The 20,581-nt window shown below is 42.2% G+C and overlaps 1 protein-coding gene across 3 annotated transcripts in view; it reads left to right on the top strand.

The window, feature by feature from the left end:
* Nucleotides 1–20,581, top strand: part of GNA14 (G protein subunit alpha 14) — a 150,341-nt gene that overhangs the window by 32,752 nt on the left and 97,008 nt on the right. The window contains exon 1 of one of the 3 annotated variants that reach the window (XM_072959621.1): nucleotides 1,332–1,407. The exons of the other annotated variants lie outside the window; for them this stretch is intronic. The gene's annotated coding sequence lies outside the window, so the exon portion shown is untranslated. Of the gene's footprint in view, nucleotides 1–1,331; nucleotides 1,408–20,581 lie in introns of those variants that run through there. 3 annotated transcript variants of the gene reach the window in all.

The raw sequence follows: 20,581 nt of genomic DNA, 5'->3' as shown, positions 1-20,581 counted from the left end.
AACATCCCTAAAAGCCTTGAGTGCTTCTGTCCTATCTTTCTCTTGTCAAAATGGTTGCAGTGTGAATTTCGTTCGCCACGGTAAAGTTCATTTCCTGTCTGTGGTGCTGTCCAGATTTACTCTATCACGCTCACATGCCTGTCAAGGGAGAGCGTGGGTTCGTTGAGAGCAGCAGGAAGTGGGAAGGAAATGAGAGGCGCAGTGTTTTATAATCACACAATCAGCATTCGCTTGGGGAACAACGATTCGGAAGGGAGTAGAGTGATGGGATGGATAAAAGCGGGGACTCTGAGGGTGGAATCACCCTGCTGCCCCTTGCTAGCTGTGTGATCACAGGCTCGGAGAAGTTAAATAGCCGCTGGTTCATCTTGTGCAAGGAGAAAGAGTGTGTGTGTGTGTGTGTGTGTATGTGTGTGTGTATTGCTCTCAGCACTGTGTATGTGGAAAGCTCTCGATAAATGGTAGTTATCATTAATAAGAGTTAAGAGCTAAGAAGATCACTGAAGGCATTTGTCACTCTGCTCATGAGCTGTGATAGCCCATTTGGGGATAGAGGAGGCACGTTCCCATCTATAATGCATTCCTTTAGCTCCTTCCATCCTTGGTGAGCTAAGCTGAGGAATAAATCTAGACATTAATTTAACAAATGTTCATCAGCATTAGCTGTGTACTGGTGGATCATGCGACGTGGTGTGGGAAACGCAAATGTCAAAGATGTGGCGACAGGGGCAACCAGTCAAGGGGGGCATGAGACGTGGTGGGCAGCTACATCCTAGGGCAGAACTCCTGCCAAGCGATGGGGGTGTGAAGTGTTCCGGTTTGGAAGTAGTCAGGGATTTCTTGCAAAAGGTGGCCTTGGAGCTGGGCACTGAAGAGTGGTGGAAATTCTGGGGGATAGAATTGCAGCCAGGGGCTCAGTTTAACCCCCCACATTCACACACAGAATGCTGGCCACGTATTTTCTGTTTCCAAGGACCTGCAGTGTTCTTTATGTTCATAACCCATCAGTATCTTCTTGCTTTGAACAAAAACAGTTATTTGCAGTGGGCACGGACTTGCTCAGTGCAGGCTGCCGTTCTCCCACACACGCAGGGAAGATCCCATGGTTAATGGAAAACTAAAACCCGGGCAGGCCAAGGTCAAGCCCAGGGTCTTCCATTCGAAGAAAAATTTGTTAGTTGCAAACTCGGTTATCACTCAGGAGAGGGTTTCTCATGGCAGTTGACAAGTTCCTTTCCCCTTTTATAGAAACCAGCCAAGTTTTCAAAGCGTGCAACGGACCCTTTTCAAAGTGGAAAGACTAGGGAAGAAGGACATTTTACCAAGACTAAGTCTAGAGCATTGATGTCTTCTCATCTCAGGTTCTTCCAAACCCAGCATCTAGCCACGGACACTGGAACTTAGGGTGTAAGATACGTTTTCTTTTCTTTCTTTTTTTTTTTTTTTTCAGTCGAAGTCGAGTCAGTTTACAATGTTGTGCTAATTTCTGGTATACAGCATAGTGATTCAGTGATACATGTATATATTCCTTTTCATATTATTTTTCATTATAGGCTATTATAAAGTATTGAATACAGTTTCCTGTGCTATGTAGTAGAAACTATTATCCATTTTGTGTACTGTAGTTAGTATCTGCAAATCTTGAACTCCCAATTTATCCCTTTATCCCCCTCTTTCCCCTGGGTAGCTATAAGTTTGATTTCTATGTCTGTGAATCTTTCTTTTGTAAATAAGTTCATTGTGTCATTTTTTTTTAGATTCCCTATATAAGTGATATCATATTGTATTTTTCTTTCTCTTTCTGGCTTACTTCACTTAGAATGACAATCTCCAGTTCCATCCATGTTGCTGCAAATGGCATTATATTATTCTTTTATGGCTGAGTAGTATTCCATTGTGTGTGTGTGTGTGTGTATATATATAACTTCTTTATCCAGTCATTTGTTGATGGACATTTAGGTTGTTTCCATGCCTTGGCTAGTGTAAATAGTGCTGCTGTGAACATTGGGGTGCATATATCTTTTCAAATTAGAGTTCCCTCTGGATATATGCCCAAGGGTGGGATTGCTGGATCATATGGTAAGTCTATTTTTAGTTTTTTAAGGAATCTCCATACTGTTTTCCATAATGGGTGCACCCACTGAAAATGTAGGAGGGTTCCCTTTTCTCCACACCATCTCCAGCATTTATCATTTGTGGACTTTTGAATGATGCCCATTCTGACTGGAGTGAGGTGACAGCTCATTGTGGTTTTGATTTGCATTTCTCTAATAATTGGTGATATTGAACATTTTTTCAGGTGTCTATTAGCCATTTGTATGTAAGACACGTTTTGATTTGTTTTTAATTCTTATCCTATTTAGGGCCATCTGGAGACCAGATCAGTAGGGTGGTCCATGAAGAGATACCCTTTCCTTCTACCTCTCTGAGCCAATGTAGAGAGGGCTGGGGGTGCTGATGAACGTCCGAAACTCTGTCCCTGCCTTTCTCTGCAGGGCGGTCATGATGTCCGCCTTGGACTAGAAGAACTAAGTATCTGGAAGAATGCAAGCCGAGATTTAAGGAATAGGCCTGCCCAGTCTCTAAACTCAAGAGTTTTTATACTATGACCCTTTTGGAAGGTCCAGTGCGTTGGTGCTGAATTATTTCCTTGTCCCCTTAACGGTTTCCAGTTTGCTCTGTTTGTGCAGTGCTGTGACCGCACCCTCCACGTACCCACCCCCTTATAAGAAGACTCCAGCAGATGAGGCCTTGTTTGAGAATGGGCTTTTTAGATTCGTCTTTTTATTATTTTTTATTTTTTAAAATTCTTATTTTTTTATTGAAGTGTAGTCGGTTTACAATGTTGGTTTCAGGTACACAGCAAAGTGATTCAGTTATATCTATCTATCTATCTATCTTTTTTTTTTCATATTCTTTTCCACTACAGCTCATTACAAGAAATTGAGTATAGTTCCCTGCACTATACAGTAGGTCCTTGTTATTTATCTATTTTTCATATAGTAATACATAGCTGTTAACCCCAAACTCCTAATCGGGCTTTTTAGATTCTGCTGCTTTAGGCAAAAAGGAAGCAGTTCTATGAAGTACTTTCTAGCTGATGAGCAACTGTACAACATAAGGTGGTTTCAGCGTTATTAGACCTTCTCATTTGCTCACTGGGAGGGAAGACTTTAACAAAAAAAGACTTTCAAGCAAGCTTTAAAACTAGGTACACATTTGACCTGGATTTATTTTTTTCTTTCACCCCATCTTCGCATTGCCAATGTGTAGTTGAACAGCACAGTTGAAAAGAAAAATCTGTAGACAAGAGAGTGATTGTGATTCTTTGCAGGATGTGTTGTGACAGCCCTGATCAGAGCTTAGATGGTGCAGACCGACAAGTTGCTGTCAGCTCACACGCCAACACACACACACAGACGCTTAAATATCAGGGGATGGATTCAAGCACTCATTGCTCTGCCCTGTGCTGGTCTTTGCATCATTTCATGACTTCAGAATTCAGGAGCTGTTGGGGAGGGCGTTTTGTTCACACAAAGCACAGTTTCAGCTTCTGCCTCTGTACTTGGAGGTAAGAACTCTGCCTGCACCTTGTGGGTTTCATGTGATTCTACAGGAATAATATCTGTGACAACATACAGAACAAAATAAACTGTTAATCAGATACAGAATTATAACACGTCTGCCGTGAAAGAGTAAGGAATAATTTCCTGCAGATGAATCCAGGACAAAATTTGAAACTAGACATCAGGCTTCTATGTGTGACTCCTTCCCTCGTGGACCTACCTTCCCTCCACTCCTGCCTTCTTGCCATCTCTCCTCCGCCAGCTCCCTAATAATTTTTCCTAGGAAAAAATAACTGATAATTGACACTTAGCCTAGCTCAGGGATAAAAGTCTGCATGCCATGTGAGATATGACTTTCCCTTGATTAAATACCTGATTTTTGTTCAGTTAAAATTATTAATCAAATATCTGCTTGTATCCGGTGCTAAGCCAGGCACAGGCCAGTCCTGAGTCCTGTCTCACAGGGCTTGTACTTTGGGAAGGGCAATAAAGTAAGAGTATAAAGTATTGTACTACAATATAGTGCAGTGTTAGTGTTACCTCAGTGATCTGTGCCTTAACAAGTACAGTTTATGGGACTTGAAAAAGAGGAGGAAAAATTACTTCTAATGCAGAAGAATCAAAGAAGAATTTATAAAGGGGGCTTAGGATGGGTAAGACTTAGATCAGGAGGTAGTTGCAAACTCAGCTACCTTTGGAATGCCAAGCCGACAACCTAACGAGTAAATCAGGCTGGCCTAACACTATAAGGAGTGGTGGTGACTGGGGTATATTGGAGAAAGTTTGTCTCTCTTAAAGTGTTGGCCACTGTTCAGGCCAACCCAGTGGTTTCTACCTGACAGTGTAGGCCCCAAATGGCCAGAAGAATATAGAAATCCACCTTTTTAGGTGGAATCTCCCAATTTTTGACAACTAATAAAAATAAGCTAAGATCTCATGCAAGTAAACACACACACACACACACACACAAATATTAGGGGATGGATTCAAGCTCCGCAGGCAGAGAGAGCAAAGTGCTGCATGTGAACAAGAAACTCGGGTGGTTTCACATAAAGCTGGGACACTGACTTCTTGAAGGGTTTTGTGAGAAATCTGCTTGGAAAGCAGGTCAGAGGCCCTTGCATGTCAGATAGGAAGTTTGAACCTTATCCTCTCAGAATGGGGAGCCAGCGAAGGTTTTTGAGCGAGGCAGTGGATCTGCCAGATAGTAGAATAATCTGATCCACTACAGAGATACTTTAAATCAGAGAAAGGTAGGCATTGTGCTACTGTCTTGTATACCACTGTGCCGCATGTTTACAAATGATGCCATCTCACCCTAACAAACTAAAGTAGAGGTAGATATCGTTAGCTATGTTCATTTAACACATGAGCAAATGGAGGCTTTCAGGAGTCCCCCTGAGATCATTCAGCTCAGGAAGGGAGGGCTCAGGATTTGAATCCAGGGACATTTGATTGAAAAGGCTGGGTAATTAGCCTCTTTGGTGTACACAGAGAGACAGGGAAAGAGAGAGAGAGATTTGTTACTTCTTTTAATCTAGTAACTCTAGATTACCGGATGATCAAAGATCCGAGTGCAAGGATGGAGCCATCAGTATTCGGTTCAGCCAGAAAGGTTGAAATTGTTGCAAAGCAATTTGCTATAGGAGGTGGAGCTCTGGCTGGGGGAAGAGTATGATCAGAACGGTTCTCCTTGGAAATGGTAGGTGATGGTCCTGAAAGTGCAGTATTTCCCTGCAACATCTGCCTTCCTGGAGGGTGAGACTAATCCCCTAGAGCATGTTGACATTGCTATTCATTGTCTATCACTAAATATGAGATGACTGAGCTTATTGATTCCTGCTAGGATGGGGCCCACGCTTCCCTGTTCCTCCGGAAGAATGTGGAGTCTTACCCCAAAGCCGGGTCTGGCTGGTGGTCTACGCTCCTGACCTGTATCAGCAGTGATTTCAGAAATCCCTGTGTTCAAAGATATGCTTAAGATGTCCGACATGTCATTCTTACTTATTTGGGTGCTGGGCCCTGTGGTTTTCTAACTGGAAAAGTGAGTAAGATAAAGTCTAAGATCCATTTAAGTTCTGAAATTTCTTAGTGCTTTGAAAATGAGGTGATTTGGGGGATGTTTATATTGATAAGTATTAGTATCTTCCTAAGAAACTGGATGCATAATCTTTTCTTTAAATGTGTGTGACCCAAGAGTTACCTTTGCTTGTTCCCCTAGGTGATTGGATCTTTAAAAAGGTTACTTCCCTCGGCCCATGCTGTGCTTCATCTTCCCCTCACTCTGACACAGAAACTGACTCAAGTGTTCAGACAACAACCCGTGGGGCAGTAGGATAGAAATACGAAATCAGGCTGTCTTGGGAAGTGTGGGACATCTGGTCGCCATGCCATTTCTCCATCAGGGAAGGAAAGAGGAGGGACATTTCCAGGGCTCACAGAAAACATGAAATTGTGCTCACCACCTGTGACTTTAGGCCATTTTGGTTTTGTTGTGCTCTTACGGGAACTCCCTCAACAATGTGCACACACCAGTTTCCAGCCCAGAAACTTTATTTTACAGGGAGAAATCGCTTAGTAACTGACTACCAAGGGTTAGGAAAATGATGGGGAGTTTGGCTGAGTTTAAACCTGACATTGTACTGGTTTTCTTATTTTTATGCATTGATTTTTTTTCATTGTTTTGCGGGTAAGGGGGCATGATTATACTCTTAATGCTTCCCTGACTGTGGAAGACATAAGTTGCAAAACATCACTTTAGGAAGTTAAGTTCTCAGTACTGAAGGCAATAACTCTGATGGTCACAATTACAATCCTGGAGACTATGCCTTCGCAGGCAACTCCAACCATCAGTGTTGCTTTAGGGAAGCCAGTTTACCCAGTGTGTACCAACTAAAAGTTATAGCTCAAGCAGAGAGGAAAAAGGCAATCTCCAGCCACCCCAATGCTTTCTCCACCCTGGACGAACAAACACCTCCCTCCCTTTTGGACAAACATATCTATAAAGGCAGAGCTGACTCATGCTGTGGCTCTTGAGAATGAAATACAGGTGATGCCTGAACCCCAAAGTGATATGTTGAACAAAGAGTGTTCTTTGCTATTCTGGGAACCCTGACTTCCTAATAAAAACCTAGCTCTCTCAACTTTGTAGGAATAAAATTGCTACGTCAAAGTCAAATGAACTGGCAATCCAAACAGTTTGTTTAAGGCAGAGGCAGTCAAATAGCTTTGCTCTTCAGGGAAATAAAGTGGCCTGGCCTATCAGAGACTTAGATGGTCCCCACAATTGATTATTTGCTCACAGGCCCAACAGGGCTTGCAGGAAATAGACCTGTGAAAACCAGTGCCAGGTTTTGGTAAACCCACACTGGAAGTTACTGAACTAACTAGACTCCTAGGGCGTCCAAGGGTTCTGTGATTCCAAACGTGATTTTTCTTAATGTATTGCAGAGTCTGTATGAAAATGGGGGTGGGGTGGGGTGGGATTGGAAATGATGTTTCCAACAGCTCTGTTTTGCCTCTGCTGCCATTTTTATTTTCTTAATGCAGTTGACATATGAACCCCCAGTATGTTCCTGGGCACTTTTAGGCAGTGGCTGAGAGGACACTGAAGCCAGATTGAAGAACTGACCATGACTGTAACAGCTCAGAGAGCAACATAGTAAGTGCTCAGTATGTATTTGTGGAATGGAGAAGGCTATTACTTGTGTCTGGGGACAGCAGAGGACTTCTTTGGGCTTAGGTGACCTCTGATTCAGATTCAGGCTTGACAGGAGGGTGTCACCCTATAAAGAAGGGGGGTTGCCAACTTCCGTGCTGTATGGGCTAAACAGGGCTCTAATTTGGATTTTTATACTCAAGACATCACCCTGATTCTTCTCTGTGCAGTCTTATTCTTGCTTCCACAGCCTCTGATTAAATGCTTTAGGTAAACTTTCCATATTTTATACTCATCCTTTTCTTCATTCAGCCCTCAGACACTCAAGTATCTGTCTGGCTTCCTTGTTTCTGGGGGAAGCACTGGGCCAAACATAAAATCCTTACGCATTTCCTTAGTCATTCTCTTGTTACGGTCAAGACATCACCAACTCTGGTTTGCTACTTTGATATTCGCCATTCATTCAGAATGCAGTACTGAAAATTAGAAAGCATTTTATTGCTTGAGGTTCTGTGGTTACAAGCAACAGACACTCACTTAAGCAAGAAAAGGAATTCACTGAAGGGGCAGGGGGATGTGGCAAATACAGTAATGGCCTCCCAAAGCGGTTCACATCCTAACCCCTGAAACCTGTGAGTACGTTACCTTACCTGGCAAAAGGGACTTTGCAGGTGGATTCAGGGTCTTGAAATGGTGAGAGCAGCCTGGATCATCCTGATGGTCCCACTGCCATCACAGGGTCCTTACAGACGGAAGCAGGAAGGTCAAAGTCAGGGAAGGAGATGTGACGTCGGAAGCAGAGGTCAGAGGGATGCCATTGCCAGAAGGAGGCCCCCAAGTCAGGGAATGCAATGCCCTCTAGAAGCTGGAAACAGCAAAGTATGAATTCTTCTCGAGAAACTCAGACTTGTCAACCCCTTGATTTTAGGACTTCTGACCTCTGGAATTGTGAGATAATAAATTTGTGTATATGTGTTTATTGAGCTGAAATTTACACAGCATAAAATTAACCATTTTTAAATGAACAATTCAGTGGCATATAATACATTCTCAAAGTTGTGCAACTGCTAGTTTGTCTAGTTCCAAAACATTTTCGTCACCCCTAAAAGAAACCTTGTACCTATTAAGCTTCTCATATCTCTGTTCTCCCTCCCCCTGGTAGCCACCAATCTGTGTTCTGTCTCTGTGGATTAATGTGTCATGGGTGTTTGATGTATGTGACCTTTTGTATCTTCTTTCATTTACCAGAATGTTTTGAAGGTTCGTGTGTGTTGTAGCCTGTCTCACCTTCATTTCTTTTCATGGCTGAATAATATTCCATTGTGTAGATACACTACAGTTTATCCATTCATCTACTGATGGACATTTGGGCTGTCTTGACCTTTTGGCTATTGTGAATAGTGTTACTATGAACATGCATGTACATGTCCCTGTTTGAGAACATGCTTTCAATTCTTTTGGATATAAACCAAGGAGTGAAATTGCTGGATTGTGTGGTGACTATATGTTTAACTTCTAACTGCCAGATTGTTTTCCTTAGCAACTGAATCATTTTATACTCCCATCAGCAATATATAAGGGTTCTAGTTTCTTCAGATCCTTGTCAATGTTTATTATTTCCTTTTTCTTAAAAAATTATAGCTATCCTAATGAGTATGAAGTGATATCTCACTGTGGCTTTGAGTTGCATTTCCCTAATGATTAATGATGCTGAGCATCAATTTTCATGTGCTTATTGACCATTTGTATATCTTATTTGAAGAAATGTCTTTTCAAGTCCTTTGCCCATTTTTAAATTGGATTTTTATCTTTTTGTTGTTGGGGGACTCACATAATTGAGAGAAAAGTTGAATAAGTTGTGGAAAAGATACCATGGGATTCTGGGTCACAGGAGTTAATGGATGGTCTATTTGAGATGTTTCTTTTAAGATGTGTCTAATCCATAATTTCTTTTAATTCTTATGTCTCTGATTTAAGAGGGGAGAGTGGCTGGTGTAGCAGAGGGATATTCAATTCCTGGTCAGAAGAAAGCAGACTTCCTTGACTGCTACTACCACTAAGACAGCGTGTACATGAAATAGAAGTGCTATTAGTAGAAAGAAGGCAAATGGATGCTGGAAAGGCAGAAACAGAAGGCGTCCACAGAGGCATACAAACTAGGTAGTACTGCAGAAAAACAAAACAAAACCAAACCCTAACATGATAGAGATATACCAGTTCTGATAGCTGAAGATATAAATCTGGAATTATAAAATGGGAAGATGGAGCAGAAGACAAGTATCGGTTTCAAAAAAAAAAAAAGTTGAGGGGGGTTAGTGATAGACAACACTGGCTCCATCATTAGAGGCATACCATCTGGAAAAAAAGGAAGTGATGATCCCGTTCTGTTTTGCACTGGTCATACCCCACTGTAGACTCTATTTTGTGTTCCCTACCTTGAGGGTCATACAGGCAAAGTAGAGCATGCTTAGAGATGAGAGGACAGGAGACTGGAGTCGTGGCATTGGAGTAATGGCAAATTTAGCTGAATGAGTAAATATTCTGGTCAAGAGGGTATAGGATCTGACAAATGCACTTGAAGTGGAGAGAACTAAGACCAAGATCTCAGTAGCTTAATAAAAGCTTCACGTTTCTCACTTACATCACAGTCCAAGTGGGTTTGTGGTGGTGAGAACCTAGTTCAGCTTTTTGGATCACATGGCTCCACCTTCCTCCAGATCTTTGCCTCCTCTTGCTATTAAGGAAGAGGGGGAAAGAGTGAGGAGCCTGCTTGTGTGTGTGCGTGCTCATGGACCACACCTGGCACATCACTTCACGCATTCTCACTTTGGGCTAAATCTCATTCATATGGGCACACTTCCTGCAAGGAATGCTGGGAAATGTAGTCTTATTCAGAAAAAATGGTGCCATGGCCATGCACAGTAGGCCCACAACACTGGGAAAGCAAGATGGATTGATTATGACCCCTAGGAGGGAAAAACGGAGGATGCAAACAGGAATCCCTACCTTTGCTCTTATGTTCTTGTTGGCTGGGCCACTGCATCTCCTTTTTCCTGCTGTTTCTTTCTCTTTTCCTTCCCCTTCACAGGACTTTGTGTTGACTCTGACTTAGGAACCGTGCAATTCCTTTCCTGCCTCTTTTATTAATTATGAGTAATTTTATTGATTGTGATTACTTTTATTAATTGTGGTTGTAGTTGAAGGTTTTACGCTACACACAGCGGAGAGAGGAAACTGATGGCTCACGGTCCAACTGTGTCTTGAAGTCTTGGCAAGTTCAAGTGTGTATGTGTGTGTCTATGCTTAAACATTGTGTAATATCCAGTAAAATTCCAGATGTATGTTTTCCTTGCAATACCAGAAAATCTGCCCGTATGGGCAAAGAATTACAAGAGTAGAAAGCATGCATTCTTCATGCTGCCACAGTCTGTGCTAATTACTAATCCCTATCACTTCTCAATGCTGAGACCTACAGTCAGTTTCCGCTTACCACATTGCTATGCTTTTTTTTTTTTTTTAACACTCTTCTCTATGATTTTGTGATCCCTTCCTGACTGTTGCAGGCATTTGAGTTTGGGATCACTGGCTTTTCCTGCTGCCACTTCAGCCGAAATGTTGGTTGGAATAGAGGGAGGGTGGGGGTGGGTAAATTGCAGCACCAGAGACATGGTGAGATGAGGGTGAGGGTTGACCACAGGATGCCTGGATGCCCGTCACATGTTGCAGGCGAGGCCAACTGGTGGTACAGAGCAGTTGTTTCCAAACCTTGATTGTTCGCCTCATTAGGTAAATAATGTTTGCATATGCATCCCTCAAAGTAGGAATTCGTACTTAAAAATCACATGCAAATACTCCTGTTATTTCCAGATGCAATGTACTCTCAAGGTCACAACTAAAGATGACTGTAAGTCTGTATTCCAAATGATCTTCGTTATAATTTTGGATTTGGATGTTTGGTTGGCAGATATAGATTCTTAATGGCATCTTTAATTAGCAGTTTCTTGGCATTATTTAAGCCTCTTATACATTTTGTGGGGCTTAGAGGAATTGAAACTAGGCAATACATTCCATAAATTCTATGACATACACATTTCAGTATATGGCAGTGAGCTGAATGGAAATGAATGGGTTGGTTCACCTCTGTCAACCCCGCTGAGTCGCAGAATTTTATTTCCACTCTTTTCTCAGGATGCGTTTCACACAACCTGATGGGAGGCCATCTGATAGATGAAGATAGCTGTGTTTGTTTAAATTTAAACATTTTTGATAAAAGTAATATAAATATAATTCTAATACTTTCCTCCTGTGGCTCAGTGGCACATCTTGTTTGTTTGTTCCCCGGGTGACCCACTTTGGGGCCACTGGTGGGTGAATAGAGCCTTACTGGCCAAGGAGTGGTCCCCAGACCAGCACTAGCATCACCCGGGAGTGAGTTAGAAACTGACTCTCAGACTGCACCCGAGACCTGCTGAGTCAGAATCTGCATTTTAACAAGAGTCCCAGGAAATTTGTATGCACAGAAAAGTTTTAGAAACATGAATTAAGGGGACAGCTGAGGACTTGCTTGGATTTGGGGTGGGCGAGGGATGATGAAGGAGTGAAGGCAGGTATCAGAGGTAATAGGACCTCATCGTGGCCTCGTAGACACCAGACATGGTAGTTAGGGTGCTCAGCATGTTGCCAGACCCACACTCAGGAGACGGCAGATGGAGCTAAATAGAACCAATGCAAAAAGATTTTTTAAAATCTTAACCCTTCAACCAACATGAATATAAATCACAAACAATTAAAATCCCAAACAAATGTTTACTGGAATTTCATGAACTTACAGAGAAAGCATTTGTTTTGGAAACGAGTCAGAGGAGTTCAGATTCCTCAAATGGAGTTTTTCTCTTGCCAAAGCTTCTCTTCATTTCCCAGCTGCCTGCAATTTATCTGCCTTCTTAGCTGGAGGGCTAATGACCGCAGGCGCACATTTAATGCTTTGTCTACCTTGGTTATTTTCTTTCTTTCTGTCCCTCCAAACTTGAACTCAGACTTTAAGGCCTTGCCTCCTTTTTCTGAGCACATTTCCCAAACAAAGGCTTTGCTGGGTCTTACTTTGTTTGGGAATTAGGCCAGTTGGAGATGGGATGAAGCTCTTGCTTATTCCAAGACATCTAGGCCTTGCACCAGTGGGACTGCAGGGAAACCTCGGCGCATCCTTCTGTATGCAGTGTGACCAAAACACACTTCAGATGCCAGCGCTGTGGGAATCAGTGGGGAACCTGAGTTGAGATGGCTCGGTGAGGGTGTGAAAACCCAGCCCTCCCAGCCATACTGAGGTTTCCATTTATACAACCCATGGTTTTGAACACCTCCTGGAGTCGGCTCAGTGCCCTGAGAATCCAAAGAGGAGCAAAACCTCTGACCTGATGGAGCTCAACACCTTGTGGCAAGTACAGATATGTAGGTAGATTCTCCAGCCTCCACAGAGAACTGTGCAACAGCTGAAATACATAGGAGGTGATGTTAAGTGGTAAGAGTGGGTGAACGGTTAGATTTGGTGGTGGCTGAGATGATGGGGCAAAGAGGCTTGTGTCTGAGAAGTTGAGTAATATTTGTCAGGTGGGCCGGGGAGAAGAAAAAGAAATTCAGATAGATAGAACAGCTTGTGCAGAGTGGATGTGCGAATTGGCATTGAGTGTTGGCCAACTGCAAGGCCAAGGGGATGGACAGGATTTCAGGAGAGGCAGATGGGCAGTAACTCGAGACTGGATTTTACTCTAATAGACTAGTGACTCTTTAACCAGGGTGTAAATGCATGGGATGCAAAGTGGTCTGGGAAAAGGGAATCCGTGAGCAGAGGAGGAGGAGAGGGAAAGACTGGTCAAGTTGTAGAGGGCAGTGAGGAAGGTGGGAATATTAGTGCGTGAACCACTGACCACACTAAAGTGCAGCCCTGAGGGCCTGCTGAGATTGCAAACTCTGACTGAATAGCAGCACACACCTCAGGTACACTGTAGCTGCTTTGGGGCTTTCACGTGTAGAGTAGGATTAATTCAGGGTTAGAAGCTTTGGGTATCTTGAGTGGAGAAACACTAGACGGTCAAAGTAAAGTGTTGGTCAAAGGGAATTAAGATGATAGAACACTTGATCCAGGCTTTGTAGACAAGAAAATGAAGCCAGGAGGGAAAAGAATTGGAGAAACAGTGAGGGCTCCAAGGAACCCAAGGTATATATGAGCTTCAGGGAGCTGAGTTGACCTGAAATTGTGGTCAGACAGTAGGATGCAGAATTTAAGATTTCTCAAGTGAAGTTTCCAGTTGGGGTCCCAGATTTTTCCTGTACCTCTTCTTCTGTGAATTAAGCTTGGCCCGTCCCCCCTGAATTTACGTAAGGTAGCAGAAGAGACCCATCAACAGATAAAATTGGGTGATGGGAAATTATAACAAGTGTACACAGGAATGTGGGGTCAAGGCTGTTTCTTCCAGGGGGTTCATGAACCCTCGGGCCTAAGGATTCCACGACTGAACTGAACTGTGGGAACTTCCTGTCACTTAACATTCAACTCCAGTGACCTGCCTTGTTCATTAAGCATTTATTTCTTAAAAGAGAGAATCTTATTAGGTTGACTTTGTCAATACACAAACCAAAGTCTTGCACCAATTCTCCTCTGAAAGTGGCCCTCCCTGATGTTTGGCCAAAATGTGGTTGTCTAGGATCTGGGTCCAGGGCCATCCCTTGTGGCAGAGAACACTTACTAGCAGTTAGTATGCACAGGCCCACTGAGTCGTGTTATTCACAACGACCTCATGAAGTGTAGGTACTGTGATGCATTTCATTTGACACACGCAGAAACTGAGGCACAGAGAGGTTAAATAATTCGCCAAGTGTACACGGCCAGAACACGGCAGAATCAGTATGTCTGACCATGGAGTCTGTGCTCTGAACTTCTCTCTGTGGCTGCCTCTGAACAGAAGTGATGCCAAACATGTTTCTTAAAAGGTGACAGCTGTCTGCCTAGTTTTCTCCTACAGCCTTTCATGGCCTGGCAAATAACTACGGTTTCATGTGGTCCCTTAAAATGTGGGTCCTTCTCCCACACTGCGCCCCCCACACACCAAGCCTGTGAGAATGCAGGTGGATAGGTATTGGAGTGTGATGTAATTTATCATTCAAACGGGATAGTCTGAGAGCGAATGCAGGCACTGTAATTAATAGGTATGCCAGTGCCACAGGCACAAACTAGGACTGTCCAGGGCAAAGCAGCACAAACGGTCACTCTAGTTTTATATTATATACTAAGTGAGAATTGAAATAAGTTACACGCAGACTCATCGTATTTCTAATCCGCCAGAGGAAAAGAAAAATTCCAAATCAAATTCCAAAAGGCCTGGTTCATAATAGGTGCTTGATAGATTTTGAATGCATAAATGATTGGTTTCAGTATGTCCCAAAGAGGTGTCCAGAGGACAGAAATAAATCTTGCTTCCAGGAGCGAGGAAGGGGCACAGCTAGAAAGTGCCAGTGGGCCACTCCTCGCAGTAACGTTTGTCCAAGCACTTTGTAGTTGAACAAGTTAGTGCTTGCCATTGATCTTAAATCAGTCAGCAGGCCCAAAGGAAACTTACTAAGAACTGTTTTTTGCATCTCTTAGTATAAGACTGTCATTAAAATATCTGTGTCTAGGGGAGAATTTGGGGTTGACTCAGCATTTCCTGCTGTAGAAAGCAACTGCAAATGGCTAAAGGAAGAATAATAGGTCTTTGGAAAGCCCGAGACCAGGGCCTGCAGGCATCAAGATTTCCTTTGAATTTGCAAAGCTAACACCACTTTAGGAAACTGAAGAAACTTGATTCTTGGAAAAACTGAAAGAATGTGCCCCAAGGTCACCCAGCGGTCATGAAACAAGCAACTGGTCTCTGGTTCCAAATTTGCTCTTCTCTATTGCTGGGGGAGGGCAGGACTTGGGACACCCCCTCCCTGGAGCTTCCGGTCCCAGTAGTGTTCGGGTTTGGGGGAGGAGTTGAAGTATGTGACGGAGTTGTTTATGTTGGCCCCAGGTATTCTCACCTGAAGACACCGGTCAGTTCCACCTGATCTGCGTCTTTGCACCCAGTGGTACCCAGCCTTAGAGTGAAGACCCTTAATTTGTTCAGGCACATTGTCTGGTATCCCAACTTCTTAGGAGTGGCAGAGGGTGGGACTAATGACCAGATCTCAGTGCTCTAGGGTGGAGGCATCCTATCCCATCCCTGCATCTTATTCCCAGCCTCCCAAGGCTGGATGCCCGAAGAATAGGACAATGCAGCTAGCGAGAAGTTGCCCCAGACATCATGACTCATGTTACCCTATAGTCTGAGATAAGGGCCACAGCATTCTCTAGGCCCATGAGGGTTTTTTTTGGGATGAGAGTCAATTTGGAAGAATTTATTATTTATGAAAACTATGGATCTGTAGTTTTACTGGAGTATTTTAGGTGGACATATAGTCTCTGCTCCTCTCACCCAGCTGGTCCATTTCCTTTTCTGGTAATGAATCCTTTTTGTGTTTGAGACCTATGTCTTTATAAGGACAAAATCGGTGCTGAAGTGAGGTGCTTGAGGATTTCAACTAAACTACAATATGGGAAACATTAAATGAAGATAAGGTTTTGAGTGAGATAAATGTTGGGAAATAGTCATTATTGTTTAAACTGAGGATCTGGTTGTACTTGCATGAAAGCATTTTTTTTCCACTCTCAATTTTTAAAATTTTGTGAGTTTTAAGGGAGCCTATGCTAATTTATAATTTAAGATTGTAGCTACATGTGACCAAACTTACTTTTTTCACGCGAGAGATTGATGTTTTCCACCAGTGTACCTATTCCAACAGCTGAGTCATATTGGAAACACAATGTAGAACAAACACTAAACAAGTTTTTCAAGTGATATAAAACTGTCATTGGCCCTTGACGTAGTACAGTTCTCCAGAATTATGTGAGAGACCAAAACCACAGAGCCACTGATGGAGGACAGTCCCAGAGGTCCTCAGATAAAAGTGAGGCAGGACTTAATCTTACTGCCATGATCATTCACTGTGTCACTCCATCAGCCTCGGCCCACTGTTTGTGGATTCTGATCATGGGTGTCTCACCCATCATCACCCAAGTAACACAAACTCTTAATGCTGAGAGAGGAGTATTTGTGATTTCTTTGTTTACTTCTGTGAAAAACATGACTCCTTGGAAAACAAGAGTTGTGAGATCATTTGATAGGAAAAACAAGTTTACTACAGAGCTGTGTACACAGCCAAGCAAGAAACTGGGGTATGGAGATCTACCGGAGCCTGAGGAAGTTGGGAGTTTACCATCAAAGCTGTCCCCTGGAGCTCTGATAATGTGACCAGCAATTCCAAAGAATCTCCTTCAAAATCTTTCTCTCTCTTCCTGCTTATGGATTCTACAGAGCCCTCTTTGAAAGTGGTCAATAAATAGGCAGGTTCCCAGAATGTGTGATTTACAGATAGGGAATATCGGTAGTTTAAAGAGGCTCTGCTAAAATGATTCTAGTTGTGTTGATGGTAAAATGGCTCCCTCCTGAGAGCCCTTCTGGCCAAAAGAAGTCTTGTCTGACTGATGATGGCCTTGGCAGAGGGAGGGTACCATTGGAATATGGTTGGACTTGTGTATTTTTTAAAACACCTTGACTTAAATTCACTTAAGACTCGTGGTTGCCAGACCCACTCATTAGATGTCTGAATAGATGAAGGATGACTTATGTTCAAGGTCTGAGAACTGTACTCTGTTTTATTGCTATACTAACCCTATCGACAAAGCTCTGAGCTTTCATTTAGGGGGAAATGGGATTTATCTAAAATTCTTTTTTTAAACATTTTTTTTATTGAGTTATAGTCATTTTATAATGTGTCAAATTCCAGTGTAGAGCACAATTTTTCAGTTACACATGAACATATATATATTCATTGTCACTTTTTTTTCTCTGTGAGCTACCACAAGATCTTGTATATATTTCCCTGTGCTGTACAGTATGATCTTGTTTATCCATTCTACATATGCCTGTCAGTATCTACAAATTTTAAACTCCCAGTCTATCCCTTCCCACCTCCTCCCTCTTGGCAACCACAAGTTTGTATTCTGTGTCTCTGAGTCTGGTTTTTTTTTTTTTTTTTAGATTCCACAAATGAGCAATCTTGAAATTCTTTTTTTTTTTTTAAGCGTAGAGTGTTTAAGAAAGTATGGGGCAGATACTCTACTTCTCCCCAAAGTGGTAAATGCAGGTGTTCAACTTTTATATCCTGGTAATAAGTAAAATGAGTTCTTGAGTGATTTTTACCTTAAGATGAGGGATATTTCCCCCTCATTAACTCTTCAAACAGTCCTTGGATCATAGTAGCAAATGCCTCGGTGTCAGCCTAAAGCACTTCCTCCCCAGTTGCTTCTGGAGCTCTAGGGGCACATCTGTTCCAAAAGAAACTCCTATGTGATATATTAGATTTCATGCACGCACATACTTCTGCTTTATGGGAAAGGTTAGAATTTAGCAAAGAAGAGGCACACATTTCTGAGCTATTTGCTGGTAAGATGGGGTTCAGATGTTTGGCATTTTCAGGTTAGCATTATCAGGCTCATATTCTCATAATGTTATTTTCTTTGGAAAATGTTTTCTCTGTTTCAGAGAACAGTCATAAATTGGGGAAGGTTTAAAGTGTTCATCCAACCCTTTTGTTACTGAGTTATTGGATGGAGTCAAGGAACATATAGCATCTCCACAGAATTTTGAGGGTATGAGCATAGGTTTTCAGACCATGGAGAGAATATATGAAATTACTGACTGGACAATTCAGTTATGATAATGATGTAAAGAATGTGGAGGGAAAAGTGGGAAACGTTAACCTCTAGGTCTTCTCTAATTACTGGCATTATAACATCAAGTGAACTCTTTTTTTTTATAAAGCCACACAAATGTCTCAAATAGAAATCTTCAGTGGAAGTATCATTAAATGGTATAACAATGAATGTTACTCTGAAAATAAGCTGTTTCTCAAACTATTTCACTTCCATCTTAAGCAGAAAAACAACAACTATGAACATTTATGCTTTCAAAGTTTAGATGGGAAGTAAAGTATCTTATTCTTTAAAATTATTGATAATTAAAAAAATTTAAAAATAGGACACTGTCATAGCTAAAAATAAAAATATGTGGATTTTCCAAGAGCATCATTCGTAATTATTTTGATCTTTGCTCTATCTGGTCTCTGGACAAATGGCAAAGCATCCTTTTTCAAAATCTTTCTCCCTTTACAAGCCATAACATAGAACTGAAAATACACAGAACCGTAGTTCTTTGCTTATAAGAAGTTTTATATCTCTCAATTGGAAAATAGCAACAGTAGAAGATTTTGTTTTATCATCTTTAAAATAAATGCTCATTGCCGCTACCAATTAAAAGTACCTTGCAATGACATTTCAGCACCACGGATAGCACTACCCTGTGCTGCTTCCCCCTCCCCAATTTTAGTCGAGCCACCTCTGGTCTGACAAGAGGGGTTAGGGATGACTGTGTTGCCACAAGTAGTACTTGTACTTGGTGTTACAGTAAAATCACCAGAAGAACTTTAAATACCTCAATGTCCAGTCTCCACCACTCTGACCAATTAAACCAGACTCTGGGGGTAGATCCCAAGCATTAATTTAACTTCTTAAGCTTTCTAGCCTTAAAACCAATAGCAAGTGGTAATTTCTAGGAGATGGGGTGACTTTCTTGTGAAATAAGGTTCTCAAGTTTAATTGCCTCTTAGAATTACCCAGGTAGTTTAAAAATAAAGTCATTACCTGGGCTTGTCCCTAGACATTGTAACTCAACTGGCCTGAGTTGGGGCACAGACATCACTAGCTTTAAAAAACAAAAAACCGCCACCCCGCCAAACTCCAGGTGATTCTAATTAACAAGTGTTGCTCAATATCACTCTAAAGTAAGGCCTAGAATTAATTTTTTTTTCATGTGGAAACTTTAGGCAACTTCGATATTTCAATAGGGGCCCCACATTCTAAAAAGAAGCAACGTCTAGTTTTCATGACATTACACTTAAAGTTGAGAAACTTGGATTCCAGCCAGATTTGAAATCAAATAGCACCCCAACAGCTACCTTCTGCACCTTGCCTGAGCCAGAGCCCCAATCCTGCATGTTGAGTACCATCATGAAGTGTGAAATAGTAACCTTCTCCCAACTTGTTCACAAACATTATCTTTTGTCCCCAGCTGAGATTGGTGATTTCAAACTACCTGCTAGAGAATTTCAAAGTTTCCTTAGTACCCTCATTTACTTTACCCCAAGCTGGGCATGTGTCCAGCTGATTCACTGTTTAATAAGTTGAGAATGTATGGCAGACATCAGTTAGTGTTTACCAAAAATTTTTGTGCCCCTCTGTGTTTCCCCTCCTCCCTTGCTGTTACGTTGGAGCCATGTGACTCTGAGCAGAGAGTCTCTTCTGGAACAATGCAGATAAGAGTTGGTGCCTCCCCCTTGCCTTTTCCTTTGCTGCCTCATGGTTGGATGGACCACATGTTGGAGATGGCAGAGCTTCAGCACGGAGGAGGGCTGCCTGCCTGCATGATGTGGCATGTAAATAGGAAAGTTACCAAGAGTATGTATCAGGGCTTGTCTGATGTGATAGCTACTGTTCATTATAGACATCATGAGATTCTCAAAGATTAATGAATAATCCTGAGAGCGTCAGCTGATAAGAATCCTTATGTTCCCACCCATTACAAAGTGAGAGGAGAAAATGTGTGTACGTTAATCCTTATGTTTCCATCTATTCAAATTAAGAGAAGAAACAGTATATACAATATATGGCTTCCAGATTGGGTGAATGTTTTTTCTTCCATTAATCACTCTTAGCAGTACTGCTACTGTGTGCATTTAACTACTTTGCAACCGGAGGGGGTGGGGAGGGGAGGGGAAACCCCTTCATTTCACCTGAAATTATCCAACAAACAAGTACTTTAATTAAGAAATAAGGAACTGAAATTCATGCTTTCTCTTGATGTTGCTTTGCCTTTTTCTCTAAGGTCGAGATGATCATTCTGTTGCTGAGACTAGTTTTTACAACACACCTGTGTTTGTATTTGCGGCCAGTACTCTCCCTGTGTTGGTCCTCTCTCTCGTTAAACTGATTTTGTGCTGCCTTCCCTCCTGGTTCCCCTTTTCCCTGAGGTGGAGCTAGTAGGATGCCAGCCTCCAAATCTCCCTCAGTTTCTGGTCTTGTAACCACAGAGGAGCAGACACAGGTTAAAAGAAACAAACAAATAGTGGTGCCCAGATGGGACAATAAGTCTAGTTGTTTTGGGCCATGATTGTCTTTGAGCTATGA

This window comes from Vicugna pacos, chromosome 4 (genome assembly GCF_048564905.1).
Source record: "Vicugna pacos chromosome 4, VicPac4, whole genome shotgun sequence".
In the NCBI taxonomy this organism is placed as follows: Eukaryota; Metazoa; Chordata; class Mammalia; order Artiodactyla; family Camelidae; genus Vicugna; species Vicugna pacos.
Note: the sequence above shows the minus strand (reverse complement) of the source record. Positions and strands in the feature narration are given on the sequence as shown.